We start from the raw sequence: 20,797 nt of genomic DNA, 5'->3' as shown, positions 1-20,797 counted from the left end.
GCGACCGGATGGGCAGCGGTGTCTCTTCCATGAAAGTAAGGCCCACGCAAGGCCAGCCGAGGGCTCCAAATGCGCCTGGCTGTCCAGGGGCAGTTCCCGCGGTGCCCATCGCCCCGCGCTTCTCGGCAACCCCTGGGGTGGAGATCCAGCTGGAAGCTGGCCACCCCACATTGGCCTGGTGAAAGCTTAATAGTACTTCGGGAGTTTTCAGGTTACTAACTAGGGTGCACCACTGCCCTGCACCTTCCCTGATGCCATGATGGGGCGGGCACGCGGGCTGCGTGTTGCCCTTATCTGAGGCCAGATGTTGGTAAGGCTGGGCTCTCTGTGTAGCTAAATCTCAGCTTCTTTCTGCAGCCCTAACATCTCTATCCCTCCGCCCTCTTGGCGGCAGCAAGAGAAGTGTCTAGGATGGTATCTTTAGAGGACCTATACTGCCCGGTTCTGATCTCCTCCCCTCCACTTACTCTCTGGTATCTAAGAGAGTAGTTCAGATATTAAAGGGGGTGAGGTTGATGGTGCGAATCAAATAAAGGAGGCCTGAGGTTCTGCTGTTGTGGTTTCCAAGTCATCCATTTCCAACTCTCTGCATGTTATTTTATCTTGAAATGACATTCATTCCTCAGCTCTAGACAATGACAGTCTGACCTTCAGTTAGACCCCAAGGAGAACTTCCAAACAACAAAAGAAAAATAATTGCATTATCTACAGCAGAACTGATGGGAGAGCACAGACCTTAAAGTTCACCATTGTTTCATGAATACACCCTACTGCCCACAACCCCACACTCTTCTCCCACCCTCTCCCACTTGCAAATCAACATATATCTCCCATCGTACATTCCCTAGGACAGAGGTCAAAGGAATCAGGACTTCCCAGACAGATTCTCCACGAAACCTCTAAAGGTCCCATGTGGAGTGGGAGTGGGGCTTGCACAAACCTCCTAACTCACCTCTATCTCCCACACAGCAGATGTCAGGGAGGGAGAATTTCCCCCTCTATGCTTCTTGAGTTCTTGTGGTTACCGCTAATAATAAATAGTGCACTAATAGTAATTAGTCCACTAATAATAAAACTGACACAAGAGAAAAAGAAACAAAATTTAACTCATATGCATGGAGGTCCCATAGAAATGAAACCTAAGAATAGGCCAAAGCAGGCAGCTTTTATACTTTCTAGACAAAGAAACAATAAATTTGTGAGGAATTGACAAGACAAAGAAACAGATTTTGGGTGCCCAACTAGTGAAGAATTAGAACAGAGTTTGGGCTTGGGATAGTAAATTGAAGTAACAAGGCTTGTTTATATAGGCTTCTCGGCCCGAATTCCCTATCTTTGGCAATAAGGGGGTCCTTCTACCTCCAGATGCGGGGAGTGCATCTTTCACATGAGAGGTGTTTTTCTCTGCTTTCAAGGAGACAGCAAGGAGGGTCAGAGCATCCCTCTTGCATTGGCCATTTCTTAAGCAACTTTAATGCAAAATAATCAATATACCATTGAGGCACATTTTGCGGTGGCCTACTCTGGGTCCCTACACAGAAATGCATAGGAACTCTGCTCAGTGGGGAGCATGGAAAAGGAAGTAAGATCCCGTTTCCTTCCCCATCTTTTAAAACTAAATACAAAATAACAACTTTTCAGACAAATAAAAGCCATGAGAATTCTTCATCAGCAGATCCGCACAAGAAAGTTATTCAGGCAATAGGAAAATGACACCAGATGGAAATTAAAATCACAATATAACACCACACACCTACTAGAATAACTAAAATTACAAACCCTGGCAATACCAAGTGCCTGCGAGGAGGCTGCTATGAACTGGATGTTTGTGTCCCCTCAAAATTCATACATTGAAATCCTAACCCCCAATGTGATAGTATTAGGAGGTGGGGCCTGTGGGAGGTGATAAGGTCATGAGGATGGAACCCTCATGAATGGTACTAGTGCCCTTATAAAAGATACCCCAGAGAGTTCTTGTGCCCTCCTTCCACCATATGAAGACAGTGTGAAGATGACAGTCTGTGAAGCAGGAAGCGGGTTCTCACCAGACACCAAATCTGCTGACACTGTGATCTTGGACTTCCCAGCCTCCAGAACTGTGAGAAAAAAATGTTTGTTGTTTAAGTCACCCATTTTATAGTATTCTTGTTACAGCAGCCCAAGTGCACTAAGACAGAAATTGGTACCAAGAAGTAGGGTACTGCTGTAATAAACCTAAAAATGTGAAAGTGGCTTTGGAACCGCATAATGGGTAGAGGCCAGAAGAGTTTTGAGATGCATGCTAGAAAAAGCCTACATTGCCATGAAGGGACCTTCAAAGGTGATTTGAGCGAAGGCTCAGAAGAGGAGGAGAGCTGTATCTTAGCAAATACCTAAGTGGTGGTGAACAGAATGTTGGTAGAAATACAGATGGTAAAGGCCGTTCTGATGAGGTCTCAGAAGGAACTAAAGAACATTGGAAATTGGAGGAAAGGTGATCCTTAGTATAAAGTGGCAAAGAACTTGGCTGAACTATGTTCCTGTTTCAGAGTTCTGTGGAAGGCCGATCTTGCAAGTGATGACACTGGATGTTTAGCTGAAATTTCTAAGCAAGGCGTTTGAAGGTCTGGCTTGGCTCCTCTTGACTGCATCCGATAAAATGTGAGAAGACAGAAATGACTTAAAGGAGGAATTGCTAAGCGAAAAAGAGCAGAACTTAAAGATTCTCAGCCTATGCATATTGAAAAAAATGAAAACACTAACGGTGCGGCCAAGCAACCGTCTGATCAGGAGGATTGTTTGGATCAGCCCTCTCTGTAGAAACTAGGCACTATTCTTCAAAACAGCCTGTGGAAAACAAACACGGGTTGGTTGACTTAAACTGCAATGAACATAGGGATGCATCTACTACAAATCCTTACTTCCTCCTTTGGCCAAAATTTCCAGCCACATTTCGTTCTGACTTTGCCTGGGTAGTCATATCCTTCTCTTCCAAAGTGCTCATGGGGAATCCATAAAAACACTATCGTAAAATGTTGTGGAGTAAGTTATACAACAATCAGAAAAACTTTAAAGAGAACCTAAGTAACGGAATGCTAATCTTCTGTACTAAAAACGCTAAATATCCCCTAATTCATCTAAACATTCAAGGAAATTCTAATTTATTTTTTTAAATTTTTGCTTTATTTTATTTATTTATTTTTGGCTGCATTGGGTCTTCGTTGCTGCGCGTGGGCTTTCTCTAGTTGCAGTGAGCAGGGGCTACTCTTTGTTGCGGTGCACAGGCTTCTCATTGCGGTGGCTTCTCTTGTTGCGGAGCACGGGCTCTAGGCGTGTGGGCTTCAGTAGTTCTGGCACGTGGGCTCAGTAGTTGTGGCTCGCGGGCTCTAGAGCGCAGGCTCAGTAGTCGTGGCACATGGGCTTAGTTGCTCCGAGGCATGTGGGATCTTCCCAGACCAGGGCTCGAACCCGTGTCCCCTGCATTGGCAGGTGGATTCTTAACCACTGTGCCACCAAGGAAGTCCCAGAAATTCTAATTTAAATGCCCCCATAAGAAGTCTTTGGCTAGGAGGGATCATGGTTGAATGGGCCTGTGTTTTACAAGCAGGATTTGATTTGATTAAATCCAGCCACATCTTAAGCCTTGGGCTCAGGGATAGTGTGGGTGAACATGTGGGCATGTCCTATAATGGACAGAGGCTAGGAAGAAAGAGATGCAGCCTTAGCCCTGGTCTGGGAGCACCAGGGCCTGAGATACGTCCCAGAGGGAAAGCTGCAGTGTGGGTGGTGTCACCCACACCTCACACACGAGGAACCCGAGGCCCAAAAGCGTTTCATGACTTGCCCAAGCCACCCATGCAGCAGCGGCAGAGCCGGCCTTCCAACCCAGCTCTGTCTGGTGCCTGGTCACCCTCCTCTGCCCTCCTCGCCCCCTCAGGCCGGACAGTCAGACACTCCCCGCTTCGCCATGCGCGCTTGGTGAGGGAAGCAGTTACCTGCAGCCTCCGGGTATGTTTCTGAGCTGACCAAGAACTAGTTGCTAATAATTTCAGCCTCAAACAGAAAAAGGAGAAAAACAAAAGTGTCATTAGAGCTATTAGCAACCTGTTCCTGCAGGGATGCCAGCATTACCGTAAAGGTTTGAATATATTAGACTCCTTCATAAAGGTTAGGTCCTAAAGTCAGCACAAAAGTCAAAAATTACTTGTAAGAACAACCCTGGAACAACCCATAGCTTGGAGAAATCCCTAAGCTTTTAAGAGGCAGCGGAAGCTGAGACTGTCTGAGGCCCCAGCCCCCTCTGTCTCCGTTCAGGACACTCACTCAGGGAGCAGAAGCAAGTCAGGGAGTCCGATTTACCTGCGCCTTTTGAAATTCCTTCTTCAGTCTCTGTCTCTCTTTCCTTCTCTCTGTCTCTCTTCCCCCATTTCTTCTTTGCTTCTCTTTACTTTCAAAGCCCCCGGTTGAGTTTATCCATAACCTCTCGCGGCCCCAGCGGGCAGCAACGCAGCACCCCCGGGGGCCACAGCCCCACACCCCCCTGAGCCCGTCCCCATCCCCGCGCCCCGGGAGTGCTGTGCCTGAGCCCGCAGCTGTCCTCACGCCCCTCTGCTTCCCGGGTGACTCAGACATTTCCCACACAGACACTGGTGAACTCCCGGGTGGTGTCACACTGCACTGGGGCAGGAGTGGTTTCATCTGGGTGGCAGGTGTGGCTACTGCTCTAGTTAGAGAATGTTCTGGAAGAGAGGTTGCAGCTTGACACCCTTGGGACTTGGGGGCCACCCCAAGGGCAAGAGACTAGAGCCCCTCAGTGCACTGCTGTCTGCATCCCCGTCCCCAGCCCCAAGGATGGCTCTGCCCCCTCAACACTCCACCGGCCTCTCCTGCCGTTCCTGCCTCTAATTTCCCTGTCTGTCCCTTTGGGAAGGGGAAAGCCAGAGGTGGCTCCCAGTTTTCTGAGGAGTTCAGGGATCCGGCCATTCCGAGGAGTCTTGTAATCTCACTTGAGGCTGTGCCCTGGACTGGCCTGTGACCTCTATTCCTGTGGGGCTCCCTGGGCAGGGGGCAAAGACTGCTTGGTGGCCAGCAGGGTGACTCCTTCCAACCTGGAGTCCCAAGCCTCCCAGTGAGTGCCTAGGAGGGCAGCCCAGCCCAGTCCTCTCACCGCCCTGTGCGCAGGAGTAAAAGGTAGACGAGACCTCCCAGCACTGTGAAGGCCGAGTGGGTCCCACTGCCTGTCCTCCTGCATTCATGGGGCCCACTCCCGTGGACTTGGAATTTACCTGACAGCTCTGACCACCTTTAGCTGCCCAGTGCCTCCCTGGACACACAGCAGGTGAGAAACAGCAGCAAGATCAACCAGGGGCCAGGGGACTTTGGGCAAGAGACACAGAACAGGAGAGCACACTGTGGAGAGAGTGGGGGAGAGGGGAGAAGAGAGAGTGAAAGGAAAGTGACAAAGCTGTGCCCAAGACAGGAGGAAAACAGAGCAGAACTGTCTCAACAGGGCCCACTGGGCCCCAGGTAAGGCTGTATGGGTGTCCCACTCTGTTTAGACAGGACCCATTTCCTATTCCCAATGCCCCACCTGCCCTCTCCCACCAAGATTCTGGTCCCACTAAAGGGAGGGCACATAGCTGAATATGGTAGATGGTGGTCAGGAAGTGGTAGGGCGATAATTCAGTCCCCTCCCCAACTCCAGCCCCGCAATGGGAGCTTGCACACCGATTTAGGGACTAGAATTGGCTTCCTCCCCTGGTTGGGCACTTACCCTGACAGAGGCTGGGACCTTGCCTGCCTCCTTTTGAGGAATGCAACAACCTGCCTCACAGGCTCATTAAAGAGATGAGAACCATGAGATTCAGGCTCCCTCAGTGTCCCCACTGAACTTACCACTCTACCTAGATCCCCACCTACCCCCTCCTAAGTCTCTCCATCCCGCTTAGGCTGATTCCCCACTGGGCTGTAGCTCCCAGCAATGCCCAAACACCTGGCTCCTTCACAAAGACCCCTTGTGGGTAAGAAATATACAACTTATTTACAAATGGTTCGAAAACAATAGTGATAATAACAAATGTGTGTGTCTGCTAGAGAGACAAAGACAGTGAGAGAGTGAGAGAGAGACACACAGAGAGAGAGAGGAAGCAGAGAATCGTGAAAAGTTGGCAAAATATTAAGGATAATTAAATGAGCGATGGGTTTACTGAAGTTCTTTGTACCACCTTCTTCTGTACATTTCAAAGCAGTATTTCAAAGTAAGAAGTTTAAAAATGAACATAGCTTTAAAAAAGTGCCCTCTCCTGCATCGGGGTCTCCCCTGGATCTCTCTTATCATACAAACATGCTGGAGCCATGCTGCTCATAGGCCTTTTCTGATGGCACAGTACCATCCACCTCTACCTGATTGCTCTTCTTCAAGAGAACACCTGGAGACAGCTGATATCTGCACTTCGTCTTCCCAGTTAGATCCAAACAGCTCTGGTTCTCCTGGCAGCTGGCAAGTGAGCACTCCTTCAGTCACATTCTCCACTTACGGGGACTGGAGGGGACAGCTGTGGCCTGAGAACCAGTCCCACTGCCTCACAGCCGCAACAAACCCCAGAACAGTGTCCAAAACGCAAGGCTGGAACTTCCCGGGTGGCGCAGTGGTTAAGAATCCGCCTGCCAATGTAGGGGACACGGGTTCGAGCCCCATAACCCACAACTACTGAGCCTGTGCTCTAAGAGCCCATGCGCCACACCTACTGAAGCCGACGAGCCTAGAGCCCCTGCTCTGCACCAAAAGAAGCCACCGCAGTGAGAGCCCGCGCAGGGCAACGAAGAGTAGCCCCCGCCTGTGGCAACTAGAGAAAGCCCGCGCAGCAAGGAAGACCCAATGCAGCCAAAAATATAAATAAATAAATAAATAAATAAATAAATAAATTTAAATTACAAAAAAAAAAAAAACACTTAATGCTGCCAGGACCTTGAGAGCTTGTCTGGAGTATCTAGCACAGCTGTATGTGTCGCCTTGACAAAGGCGAGAAGTGGTCACGCAGACTGAGGGTCCACAAGTCCAGAGCGAGAGGCTAAGTTCGGAGCTGCTGTTCGGCGGTTTTCCCGCATAGATCTGAGTTGGAATGATGTTTCCCCAGTGCTGCAGGTCCTACCCAGTGCTGCCCCTCCCCTGCCTCGCTGTGTGGCTTGGAACGGTTCGCAGACCCTCTCTGGGCCAGTAGCCCGACTGCACACCCTGCGGTACGTAAGACCTGGCGGCTGGGGCAACAGGCAGCACGCGTGCCCGCGGGGCCGGGTTCTCCCCGCCCACGTCATTTGCATAACAAGTCCCGGCACGGGCTTAAGGCGACTCTGCGACTCTGGCTGGGTCAGGTGACATGCCTCACAGCGCCGCCTGCAAGGTTTCGCAGGAATCTGCGCTTCGGGCTTGTTTTCCAGCCCCCGCCATCCTCGCCGAAGAAAGGTGAGGCTCGTCCCCTGACAAATAATTATGGAGTTGCTTTTACTTTCTGCCCGGCACGGAGCGGGCGCTGGGGCCGTGGGCAGAAGCCGATCGGGTGCCTTTCCTGGGGGTGGGGATGGGGTGGGGAGACTGAGCAGGGAGCAAACCAGTGACCTGCCCCGTGACCTCTGCACCAAGGGAGTGAAGTCCAGGATGAGGGGCCCCAGCCGGGCAGACCTAGCCCAGGAAGTTCTGGGTTCAGGAGCCTTCGGGCGTGGACTGGTCAGAAATTAGTCCCTGCAGGCGGGTTGTGACCGGCCTAGAGCAGCCAGGCTCAGGAGACTGGGCGTTACGTATACACTGAATCGCGCTTTAACAGGAGCCCTGCGCCTCATCTCAGCCCCAGAGGGGATCCCAGCCTGTTAGGGTTTCTCGTGCCACGTGGCGCTCGCCCTTCCAGTGCCTTAATTCGCCACCCTCTTTGCCTTCCCTTCTTTGGTCAAATCCTGGGCCCGCGCGCGGTCAAGGATGCTTTGCCCCCTCCCTCCCCCTCCCCCCTCAGGGCCCGCCCCAGAAACTCCGCCCTGTCCCCTCGGTGAGAAGTTCTGGCAAAGAGTTGACAGTCATTCCCGTAGGGCGCCGCTCGCCTGCACCGAAGGCGCTGTCCAGCCCACGGTGCTGAAGCGTCCCGCGCCCTGACAACTGAGAACAGAGATCCTTCCCAACCTGGCAGGCTCCAGGTCTCGTCCATACTGGCCTAATAATCCACAAGGATCCTTGTCTGCCTAGCGGGTTTAAACTGGAATCGCCTCGGGGGGCCGAGCTTTCATGAGGAGGCCCAGGGAGAGCAAGTTTGTCCATGAGGAGGCCCAGGGAGAGTGGACAGTAGTCAATTCCTGTGCTCCATCCTGGAACCAGTAAAACTATGGGCATCTCCACTGACCCCTCCTGACTTGTCCTATGAGTCATATGGGGAGAGTGGGCCCAGAGGAGGGTCCGTTTACTTTCCAGGAACTCAATTCTTCCCACTTGCATCCAAACCCAGCAGGCCCTGCTACCTGAAGGGGGTGGGGTGAGACAATCCCAGGAATTCCTCCCATACACATTCCCTGTAGTGAAGATGCCTCTCCCTCCATTCTGGATGACCCTCAACTTCCGTGGATGTTCACAACCCCTCCCCCCAACCCAACGTCCAGGCAGGCAGGGGAGATCAGGTGTCCCCAGTGAAGGGCTCTGCAACTTGGAGTCTAGAATCTTGCCGTTGAAGGAGTAAATGACACGGTTGCCCAGTGACTTGAGCATAATTGTGATGGCAGTGATACTGGGCAGCATGAAGAAGCTGGGTACAGGGCAGAAATTAGTCCAGAAAAGAGGGCTGGTAAGATGCCAGAAGGAGTAGCCACTGGTGTCCAGGACCAAGCCCACACTGGACCTACCATGTTCTGGCTCACCCCAGGACCCCACAGAGCTATCGTGGCAGCCCAGGACCCAGTCGTACCTCCTTAGCATCAGCCGAACCTCAGTTCAGGCTGGGAGAGAGAAGTACAAGTCTAGGCTAGAGAGTTTTAAAAGGGTACTCCAGAGGAGCTGACTCTGTGGCCAGCACTCATTTGGCAAAAGCAAATGTCATGCCCTGGTCTCCTCAGATGCGTGAAAGTACCCAAGTTCAGTGCCCACAACTGCCACGCAACTCCAGTTTAAGGTTCTCCGCGGTATATGGTGCATTCTGGCTGGATGTGGCTCAAAGAGCCCCAGGGGACAATGCACGGTGGCAGGGTTGAGTTCACACCATGAGGAAGAGCAGGCGGCAGCCTCAGGATTGTTGAGTCATCCCAGAACGAGGATTCTTAAAATTGTGCTGCATGGTGAATCAAGTTGCTTGACCCCTCTCCTTATTCAGGGTGCCTGCTGGTGCACCCTGGATGAGTGCCTGAAGATGGCCAGTGCCGCTTAGCCCCTTGAAGGGACATACCTGTGTGGGACGGCAGTGGACAGTCAACCACAGAATGAGAAGGTCTAACCCCATCCCCCAACACATGGGCCCCATCCTGTAGCCCCCATGGCAATGGACTAATAACTAATGTTGCCCTGGGCATCATAGTGACCCCAAGAGAGCAAAGTGGATATTAGCAAACCCATTAGGCAGATGGGAAAATAGGGGCAGAGAAGGCATGGGACAGTCACCAAAGCCCCAGAGAAAGTCCAACTTTTTTTTTTTTTTTGGATCTAGCTCCCCTGATCAGGGCTTGAACCTGGAGCCATGGCAGTGTAAGCTCCGAGTCCTAACCACTGGTCTGCCAGGTAATTCCCCCAACTTTCTGATGTTCAGCTTATTGCAACACCCTCCTTCCTGTCATGTGATCTCCACTTCACCCGGCAAGGAGCCGATGCTAATGGCGGTCCCCTCCGTCAAAGCCAAACAGCTCTGGTTACCACGGTAAGTAACAAACGACCACTCCAGACTCTCAACAACAGAATCCTAGGAGGATGTGAGGAGGGCTCCTGTGGCCTGAGGGTCCACATGCCCGACCTTGGCTGGCCCCACAGCCATGGCAAGGACATGGACAGCATCCAAAGAAGGAAGGGGGCTGCTGGGCAAACTCTGGGAGAAGGGTAGGGGGCCTGGTGGAAGTGCTGACACCTCCCGCACGTGCTGGGCCCTCAGGTGGTGAGCCAGAAGTGCTGCCTAAGCTTCTCATTGCAGTAGGAGAGCCACAGCTGTGCCAGGCTCTGGTTGGGGAAGAATGTGAGTCCAAACACATCCAGCAGGCCTGGCAGAGTGAGGGCAGCGGAGGGGCCACTGCAGGGGACCACCGAGAAAGAGTTTCTCTAAAGGCCAGTGTGGCAGGGATCCTGCCGAATTGAATGATTGGGCATCCATGTGAACTAGAATTCCACAGCCTGGATTACCGGGGGCGAGGTTGGGAACATCACACCGGGCAGTGTACAGAGCAGTAAGAACGCCCCATACATTTCTCCAGGGTGGTCCCCGTCCCCTCTTCTGCCCCCATCCCCAATTCTGTATACTCTCATCCCCTCAAAACAGGCAGAATCGGAGGCTAAGGTTGAGAAAAATTTCCCAGAGAGTTACAGAATGGATTTTTTAAAAACAGATAAGAAACTAAGATGATTAAACTTCATATTAGTAGGAGTTCTAGAAAGAGAAAATGGTAGGGAGGAAATTTTTAGAACTATTTTTTTAATCCCCATAATGGAAGAGCATGAGTTGACAGGGTGAAGGGACTCATACCACATACCCACACAATGGATGAGAAATATCACACAAGGCACAGCACTGGCAATTTTAACAGTACTTATAGATAAAGAGATCCGAAAACTTTCTGCAAAAAAAGTAGTCACACACTAGGGACTATGAATTGTTACAGCACACTAGAAGAATACAGAAGAAAACTTCAAACTTTGGAGGGAAAATTATCTCCAACATAGAATTATCTATCCATTCAAATATCAACCAAACGTGAAGGTAGAAAGAAAATATCATTAGATGTTCAAGGTCTCAAAAATGTACCTTCCATGTGCCTCTACCAGGAAACTGCCAGAGAATATGCTCCACAACAAACACAAAGAAGTGAACTAAGAATGAGGAAGCCGGGACTTCCCTGGTAGTCCAGTGGTTAAGACTCCGCGGTTCCAATGCAGGAGGCACGGGTTCGATCCCTGGTTGGGAAATAACCATGTCCTGGCCAAAAGATCTAAAAAAAAAAAAAAAAAAAAGGATGAGGAAGCCATGGGATCCGGATCCAGAAAAAGAAAAGAGGACCCGTTACAGGAGAGGGGCCTGGGGCTCCCCAGACGAAGGCGTAGAGATGCTCTTGGGTGACAGTTACGTGACAGCAGCACTAGGCAGCTCCCAGTCCAAACAGGAGCATGAGGTCTGAGAGTCTCCAGGATGTCTGTAGGGGAAAGGGAGCTGGAGGGACGTGCCGTGATTGCCAGCATGATCAGTGGATGTTTGCTGGCTCTTGTGGTCAGGTCGGGAATGAATTAATTATAGGTGTATAGAAACAGAATAGAGAATCCAGAAATAGGACTATACCATATGGTCAGCTGATTTTTTCCTTTTTTTTTATTGGCCACACCATGCGGCTTGCAGATCTTCGTTCCTCGACCAGGGATCGAACCCATGCCCCCTGCAGTGGAAGCATGGAGTCCGAACCACTGGACCACCAGAGAATTCCCAGTCAACTGATTTTTGACAAATGTGCCAAAGCAATTCAATAGGGATAGGGGGGAAGAACAAGCTTTTCAACAAATTGACATATGCACTTAAAAAAAAAATTCAACTACAATCTTATGCTACATAGAAAAATTAACTCAAAATGGATCATGGACCTAAATGTAAGGAGGGGGACTTCCCTGGTAGTCCAGTGGGTAAGACTCTGCACTCCCAATGCAGGGGTCCCGGGTTCAATCCCTGGTTGGGGAAATAGATCTCGCATGCATGCCGCAACTAAGAGTCCACATGCCGAAACTAAGAAGTCCGCATGCCGTAAATAAGAAGGCTGCATGCCACAACTATGAGCTCGCATGCCGTAACTAAAAGATCACGCATGTCGCAGCAAAGATCCCGTGTGCCGCAACTAAGACCCAGCGTAGCCAAAAATAAATAAATAAATATTAAAAAATAAATAAATAAAAATAAACGTAAGAAGGTAAACTATAAAATTCTAGAAGAAAACAAAGGGGTGATAAAGCGTTTGGGAAAGAGTTCTTAAATATGACATAAAATGTATGAGCTATAAAAGAAACTAAGCAAGTGAAAAATAAGTTAACTATGAACTACAGGAAAAAACAAAACATTTTACAACATAGGAAATTCAGTTCTATTGCATTATGAGACTCTGCTGTGAACAACATTTACATGATCATAATAATGAAGGGAATTCCCTGGTGGTCCAGTGGTTAGGACTTGGCGCTCACTGCTGGGACCCAGGTTTGATCCCTGGTCAGGGAACTAAGATCCTGCAAGCCGCATGGCACAGCCAAAATAATAATAATAATAATAATAATAATATAATAATAATAAAGACATTGCAAATTAACTTAATCAGAAATTGTGATAAAATAATATCGAGACTGTAGGGAAAGAAAGTAAAGGCTAAATCCTCATCAAAGTAGGAAGTGAACAGATGTCTAAAATTTTAAACTCAGTGAGTAACAACAGAAGCATATGATTTAAAGATATGGACATACATGCTCCAAAAGCCACAGAACAATCCAAAAGCAGCTGCCTCTCAAAGTAGGGAACTGCCCTGGAACATGTGAGAGGAGGACGCTGTTATAAGCCTCACAGTACTCTTTTTCTTTTCAACCACCTGCCTGTATTACTTAGACACAAACAAAGTTGTTTTTTTTTTTCGCTGTGCCATACGGGGCTTGTGGGATCTTAGTTCCCTGACTAGGGATTGAACCTGTGCCCTTGGCAATGAAAGGGCAGAGTCCTAACCACTGGACTGTCAGGGAATTCCTCAAATAAATTAAACTTAAAACCACCAGAGAGCCACTGAAACTAGCTGTGTGGGCCTCTGGCCAAGTCCAGCCCTGGTCTGGTGAGCGGATGGTGGGAGGTGATCACAGTCTGCACAGCCCACGTGCTCTGCATTCTGGGGAAGTTCAGGCTTTGTCCAGGAGCGGAGGCCTGGGCCACTCCACTGCTTGACACAGATCTCAGAGATGCACTCTCCTGTTTCCCGTGTTTGGCATCCCCCCTCTGTCCCCACCACCCCCAGCACTGCCCTCAGTAACAGCACTTCTCACCCTCCCGTCCCCATCTGTCTCTTTGACTGTCTCTTCCGGGGGACTGAGAGCCCCCAGAAGGCCTGAAAGGTGCACTGTTCATCGCTCTCCCCCACCCTCCCACCTCCAGTACCTGGCCCAGGGCTGGCACACTACAGGAGCTCAACGCTCTTAGACATGGATGTTGGCAGCCTGGGTTCACAGACAGAGAAGGTCTTATGAAAGTAAACGTGCTAAGTCACAAGTGAGGCCCCGGCAGGTGGTTCCCTTTGACCAGTTTGCCACTCTTCATCAGGCTTCTACAGTATGTTCTTGTACCAGCTGTGGTGCTGCCACTCAGTGGCCCTGTGGCCACCCCAGGGGCCTCTGTCCTCCCCCTGCCGGTCTTCAACACTGCCCCTGCCCCTGTGGGAACGGATGCCAGTGATGCCAGTGAGAGGCAGGCAGCTACCCCGGTAAACCCCTTCCCACAAGTAATCCAGCTAACTTCCGGGGTGCCCTGAGCATGTGTCAGGCATGGCACCCAGCGCTTTATGTGCACTGGCTTCTTAACCTGCTCAGAGGCCATTTTACAGAGAGGTCACTGAAGGCTTGGGCCTCGGGGTAGGTGTGCCAGGCTCTGTCTCCTGCACTATGCCTTGGGCCAAACCCAGGTGTTAACTCACAACCTCAAGTCAGAAACCTGTCCCTCCTGGGCAGGGACCCAGCATTTCTAGAAAAGAGCCCTTGGGTTGACTCAGTAGGGGATAGTCGGTCTGTGTGGTCCCCAATACAAGAGTTCAATCACCCTGTTGTCCCTGGGGCCCCAGGTACAGGGCAGGGTATTCCTGGACCACCAAGACCCAGTAATGGGAGTGGGAAGCAGTGAGAGGAAGGTTACAATGGGGAGGATATATACAGACCAGGTAATGTAAGATTTTTTTAAATTGAAGTATGGTTGATTTATAGTGTTTCAGGTGTACAGCAAAGTGATTCAGTTATATATATAATATATACATATTCTTTTTCAGATTCTTTTCCATTATGAGTTATGAAAGATCTTGAGGGAATTCCTGGTAGTCCACTGGTTAGGATTCGGCACATTCACTGCCAGGGCCTGGGTTCAATCCCTGGTTGGGGAACTAAGATCCCGCAAGCCACGCAGCTTGGCCAAAAAAAAAAAAGGCATTGAATATATTTCCCTGTGCTATACAGTAGGGCCTTGCTGTTTATCTGTTTTACATATAATAGCATGTATATGTTAACCCCAAGTTCCTAATTTATCCCTCCCCCGCCCCAGATAATGTAAGATTTAAATTCATTTCTGCCTGGACCCATACTGGACATGGGGAAGAAACACAGGGGAGTGAGGCCCACACTCTTGGTCCTGACAGCTCAGGGAAGGGCCAACAACACACACCCCAAAGCAGAACCTTAGGCCCAGAGGTACTGAGCAGAAGAGTATCAATCAGGCTTCTAACGCAGCCAGTAGGCAGGAGATTGGGGAAGGCTTCCTGGAGGAGGTGACGACTGACCTCAGTCTTTCGAAATGAGCAGACTTTAACCAAAGAAGGAAAGAAGGGCAATCCAAGCACAGGGAACAGAATGAGAGAAGGCACAGAGGTAGGGTGTACAGAGCATCTGGCGAGAGGCTGGAACACTGAGAGGTGAGACTGGAGAGGAGGTCCGTGGAGCCAGAGGGGTGAGCTTATTTGTTGGGATCACTGATTTTATAGGGGAGGAAACAGGTTAGGGGGTCACTGGACCCTAAACGATGGAGCTCAACCACCTCTTTGAGTTAATAGGAGAGAAAGCCCAGACAAGAGTGGCTCTCCTTAGGAATAAGCCCTTCCGTGTCCTGCAGGAAGGGAGCAGGGCTGGAATTCAAACCCTAGGCTTCTGCCCCCTGCTAGTGCTCCTTCCATGCCATTCCGCTGCTGCCTTCTCAGTGGGAACCCAGCCCCTACTGGATCCTGTCCTCTGCATCCTCTGATGGGCAGCTGATACCAGCAAGGGTCTGCAGGGACTCCGGATACCCCTTGGTGTCTGTTGAGATAAACCCAACACAAATAAAGTTTAATCAATAGCCTGAACTCCTAGTCCAGATCTCTGCAACGGAGAGCAGGCAGAGACAGGAAAAGTCCCTTTCTTGCCAAGCCTGAAAAAGCTGCAGCCCCTCTCCCATCCCCTTCACCCCCACCCTACAAGTCCTCCCTGAGCTACTGAGGGAGTCCTGGGGGAGGAAACAGAGCAGGGAGGGAGCTGGACATGGTCACTGGAATATGTTGGGGCGCCTCCTTGGCAGAGCCAGTGGGGGAAACTTCTGCCTTTAAATATTTTGAAATAGCAACAAACATAACAAGCACAAAAAATCAGGTGACACATGTTCTCTTCAGGCCTGGTGTCCCCACCTCCCAGATCCCAGGCATGGGAGCCCAGGCTCACACCAGCAGGAGGCTGGGACCAGAGCTTCTGTGGACCTTCCAAGTATGTTTATTCACATTCCTGTAGGCCCCTGGGGGACCCAGCTGAGGTTCCCAGTGTCTGCTGAGGAAAAGAAAAAGCAGCCCCTGACATCCAGAACTGATCTGACGTTCACAGTTAGACCTCAGACACTCAGAGCCAGGTCATTTTCTCTTTCTGTCAGACATTAACAATCACAGAATACCAACCTCAGTCAAGGTTATTCTGAGACCATGATAAGATGAGACAAAATAAGGCTCCTTCATAATTTTGTCTAAGCACGGACAAAAATAAGGTCACTGTGCTGCCACCCATAAAATATCAAGCATACCCCTCTTTTGGCTAAAATGAATGACTGCTATATTTTTAGCAGCTTTATTGAGATATAATTCACATAACATACAATTCATCCATTTAAAGTGTACTATTCAATGCCTTTAATTATACTCACAGAGCTGTGCAAACGCCACCATGGTAAATTTAGAACATTCCCATTGCCCCAGAAAGAAACCCTACACCCTTCAGTCATCACCTCCAAATCCATCCATCCTCCTTGCCCTAGGCAACCACTACAGAGACTTTCTATCTATATAGATTTGCCTATTCTGGACATTTCATATAAGGGGAAACATACAATATGTGGTCCTTTGTGACTGTCTTCTTTCACTTAGCATAATGTTTTCAAGTTTCATACATGTTGTAGCATGTATCAGTAATTCACCCCTGCAATGCCTAATTTTATATGTCAACTTGACTGGGGCATGTATATATATTGGGCATAATCTCTCCTATTACTTCTGTGGCAGTATGCACCAAGAAGCTTAATCTTCATAAGTTGGACCCCAGTAATTCTACTTCTAAGAATGAACTAATTCCGGACTTCCCTGGTGGCACAGTGGTTAAGAATCCGCCTGCCAATACAGGGGACACGGGTTCGATCCCTGGTCCTGGAAGATCCCACACGCCGTGGAGCAACTAAGCCTGTGTGCCACAACTACTGAGCCTGTGCTCTAGAGCCCGCGAGCCACAACTAGTGAGCCCGCGTGCCGCAACTACTGAAGCCCGCGCACCTAGAGCCCGTGCTCCGCAACGAGAAGCCACTGCAATGAGAAGCCCACGCACCACAACGAAGAGTAGCCCCCACTCACCGCAACTAGAGAAAGTCTGCGCGCAGCAACAAAGACCAAAGCAGCCACAAATAAAAACAAATAAATAAATTTAAAAAAAATAAAATAAGCGAGAAAGAAAGCATTTCAAAAGGTGCAGGTAGTTCACTCCTTTCCTCTCCAGGACTGAGCCTGAGGCGGGAGGCATGACTCTGCTGGGCCCTCAGCCCCTCAGCAAGTCTCAGCTCCCATCTGCCTCTTCAAAGTGTAGGTATTTCTCCAAGCTTGAGGGCAGTTTGAGGGATTTTTTTTAAACAACTTTTTTTTTTGTTCTGAGTGTAGAACTTAACCATTATGAAGAAGCATGATATAGCTCTCGTAAAAAAGTAAAATACATTTCAAACTTTCACCGTGCCACACGGCTTGTGGGATCTTAGTTCCCCGACCAGAGAGTGAACCCACACCCCCGGCAGTGAATGTGCCGGGTCCTAACCACTGGACTGCCAGGGAACTCCCACATTTCAAACTTTTAAGCAAAGCTGCAGCATCAATGCAGCAACAGTGATTGCTCTAATGATACTTTCATTGTTCCACCTTTTCAGTTTCAGGAGGAAATTATTAGCCACTGGTTCCTGGTTAACTTGGAAACACACCAGAAGCTGGACGTGGAAAGTGAGCATCTAACTATCTGGCCTGGGAAAGGAGGGGGGGCAACGGAGAGACTTTGACATCAGACAGACCTGAGTCAGAATACTGGCTCTGCCACTGCTAGCTAAGTGGCTTCTCAGCTGAACCTCTCTGAGCCTTGCATTCCTCGTGTATAAAATGGGGTGATTCCACCCACACTGCAAGGTTGTAAGAGTGAAAAAGTGACACTGGTAATACAAGGCCAGTGCAGTCACACTGAGCCAGTCCAGTTAAAGGACTCCAGCTGTTTGCAGTCAGGTGCTGGAAAATGTTAAAACAGAGTTTTGCTTCCAAGTTTCTATTTAGAGGGCTGGAAAATCTGAAGTTATAGAGAATTTTTAAAAACTTTTATCGGAGTATAGAGAATTTTTTTTAAGGTCAAAGGACTGAAGGAGTGAAGGAGAATCCCTTCTTCCAGGCCCTCTGTTCCATGAGGTCCTTGCCACTGCCCCCAGTGCAGACCAGGCTCCTGGGGGCAATAATCTGCCTCTGGCCTCTGGGGCTGGCCCTGGACCACACCTCCATGAATATGAGGGGCCTTCAGAGGAACCTGATGCTTCTGGCCTGCTTCCAGCTTCCCTGGGGCAGCCTCAGTGATTACACTATCCAGATGGTAGGACACAGCTGGGCTGGGGTCACATCCATCAGAGCACTGCCTCAGGGAGCTTGTGTGTGATTGTGACTCCACTGTAAAGGGCAGGCAGCAAAGTCCAGGAATCCCCAGGGGAAGCTGGGAAAACGGCTGTCCCTAAACCGGCTGGGCCTGCACTTCTTGGATCTAGGTTTGGATTATTTGTATCAGTACAGCTAGGAATTTTCCAGAGTCACCTTCCTTCCCCCTCCCCACCCCCCCTTCCAGAGGATTGAGTGTATTTTGTTGACAGCTTGTTCTCTCAAATGGCATTGCATTTAGTAACATTTTTTGCTGTTGTGATTTTTGTTGTCGCTGTTATTCCAAATCTTATTACTCTAACTTGTCTCCCCTTCCAGCTGAGGAAATGGTGACCAGGTGAGCAAATGTTCCAAGGCCACCGTTTTGTGTATTACGGGCAACCAAGAAAGAACGGGAATGTGCTTGAAGGCAGAACCCCAGAGGCCAGGGGTGTAGAGAGGGGTTCGCGAACCTAGACCCCCAGCCCAGCTTTCAGCACGGGAGGGCCGCTTGCAAATGACTTCTTTCGAAAACTACTTTAAAATCGAGACTGAAGGAGCGGTTATAAGATGGGTGAGTTTTAGCGACGGAGCCAATAGAGCCTGCGAGCCTCGGAAGGGCCTCTGAGCGCGGCAAGCAGGCGCCAAATTGAGGGCGATTTAAAAGGCGGACTAGACGGACTTAGAACCCATGGCGGTGAGGAGGAATGGGACCCCCGGCCCCTGCCCGGCCTCTTGCACTCACTGAGCACCTGGCGACGGGACAGCGCTTCTGGGCTCCGGGTACCTGTTGCACACGACTGCTCTCCTACTGCTCCAGAACCTTCAGGCTCGGCGCCAAGCCCCTCCCACCGCTCCGCCCCCGCCTTGCTCCGCGTTCCAAACCAGAGCCAATCAGTGCTCGGCGACGCCCGGCAGGGAAACCAATCGATTGCTCCTGCTTTTTACTCAAGACTAGAAGTAGAGCGTCGTGCACTCGATCGGTGGCAGGTCCCTGGGCCGAGCAGAGACCTTGCTAAGTTGGAGGACCTTGCTAGGTGGTTGCCTCATGCGTGTCTGGGAGGGCGAGGTTCCTTCGCGTGGAAGGAAATTGTCCATGAACAGTTCAGGTCCGAGAAGAACACTATCCCAGGCCCTCTCCCTACCTCGCGGTGTGGCTTGGGGCCGGTGATCTATTCTCTCTGGGTCTTATAAAACGAATGAGTGGGACAAAAACGGTCTCTACAGTCCCTCGTTTATCCTGGCCCAGCAAACCCGGGATCAGCGCCTGTGTGTTTCTGGATGATGTCAGTGGTCTCACCCTGGCCAGGGACATCTGAAGCTTTTTTTTGGGGGGGGGGTGTCTATAACTTGATTGGACAATCAGCAGTAAGTTATCATCCACATTAACTGCCTGTAGATTTATTATTATTATTATTATTTATTTATTTATTTATTTTTGGCTGTGTTGGGTCTTCGTTTCTGTGCGTGGGCTTTCTCAAGTTGTGGCAAGTGGGGGCCAGTCTTCATCGCGGTGCGCGGGCCTCTCACTGTCGCGGCCTCTCGTTGCGGAGCACAAGCTCCAGACGCGCGGGCTCAGTAGTTGTGGCTCACGGGCCTAGTTGCTCCGTGGCATGTGGGATCTTCCCAGACCAGGGCTCGAACCCGTGTCCCCTGCATTGGCAGGCAGATTCTCAACCACTGCGCCACCAGGGAAGCCCCTGCCTGTAGATTTTTGAAAGTGGTAACAGGTACATAGGTAACCAACGTATAGAGCTTGTTTGGTGAATCTTCATCTTCATTATGTTTTCTGGACAACCACACACAGAGATAGTATGGGACCTTCCTTATTCCTTTGGCCCAGACAGCTTTGTTGAGCCTAGTGTCAATGCGTACATCTGGAGTCCCCATCTCCTTCATGGCAAATTTCCGGATTTCTCTGAGTGCCTGAGGGGCACACTTCTTGAAATCTGCTCCATGGATGTGCTGGTGAATGTTGATAGTGTATTCTCTGGCCACCACCTAGTTGATGGCGGACCAGCCCTTCTTCTCACCACCCTTCTTTGCAGGAGCCATCCTGCCAGGCCAGGGTTGGAAAGCTGAAGCTTTTTGAGCAATAACACACACTGCAGCCAGGTTTTCCCCAGTTCAGTTTTCTGGGGCTGGAAATTGATTTCCCCCATCTGTTCATCGTTAAAAAACCTCTGACATTGGCCCTCCCTTACCTTGCTATGTGACCTGGGACAAATTACAGCCCCGTCTCTGGGCCTGTAGCCCTATCTGTAAAATAAATTCAGAACGCCCGAGACCCTAAGGTTCTCCTCCGTCATGTCATTTTCATAACACTGCCAATACGTCCTACAACTGGATAAACCCAGATCGGGACCAGCGGCTGGATCAGGGGGCAGTCACTTCACCGAGACTCTCCCCGGGGCGATCCTGAGCCACTGGCCCTCAGGAGCCCACCTTTCCTCAGTCCATGCTACCCACGCTGAGTAAAGCAAGACAAGCCTCCTTCACTGACAAACATTTGTGGAGCTCCTACTATGTAGTGCTGCTGTAGGAGAAGCCAAGCCGGTTCCTGACCTGAGAAAACTCAGGGCCTTGGGGTTGAGAGAGACTGACCAGGGTAGAGAGGAGAGACCCGCAGAGTGACATCTGTCACAAGAGCAGGGAGCCTGGGCAGAGGAGAGGACCCGGCACATGCTGCCCGGTTGGAGGTGTTGGAACTAGGACATTTCAGGAGAGAGGGGAT

The 20,797-nt window shown here is 50.2% G+C and overlaps 1 protein-coding gene and 1 pseudogene across 6 annotated transcripts in view; both read right to left on the bottom strand.

Annotated features, from left to right (window-relative positions):
* ZNHIT3 (zinc finger HIT-type containing 3) overlaps positions 1-20,797 on the bottom strand; it is a 43,842-nt gene that overhangs the window by 11,513 nt on the left and 11,532 nt on the right. The window lies entirely within an intron of this gene.
* On the bottom strand, positions 19,018-20,118 carry LOC118887362 (annotated as a pseudogene).

Source organism: Balaenoptera musculus, chromosome 20 (assembly GCF_009873245.2).
Source record: "Balaenoptera musculus isolate JJ_BM4_2016_0621 chromosome 20, mBalMus1.pri.v3, whole genome shotgun sequence".
Classification (NCBI taxonomy): Eukaryota; Metazoa; Chordata; class Mammalia; order Artiodactyla; family Balaenopteridae; genus Balaenoptera; species Balaenoptera musculus.
This window is presented reverse-complemented; position numbering and strand designations above follow the sequence as displayed.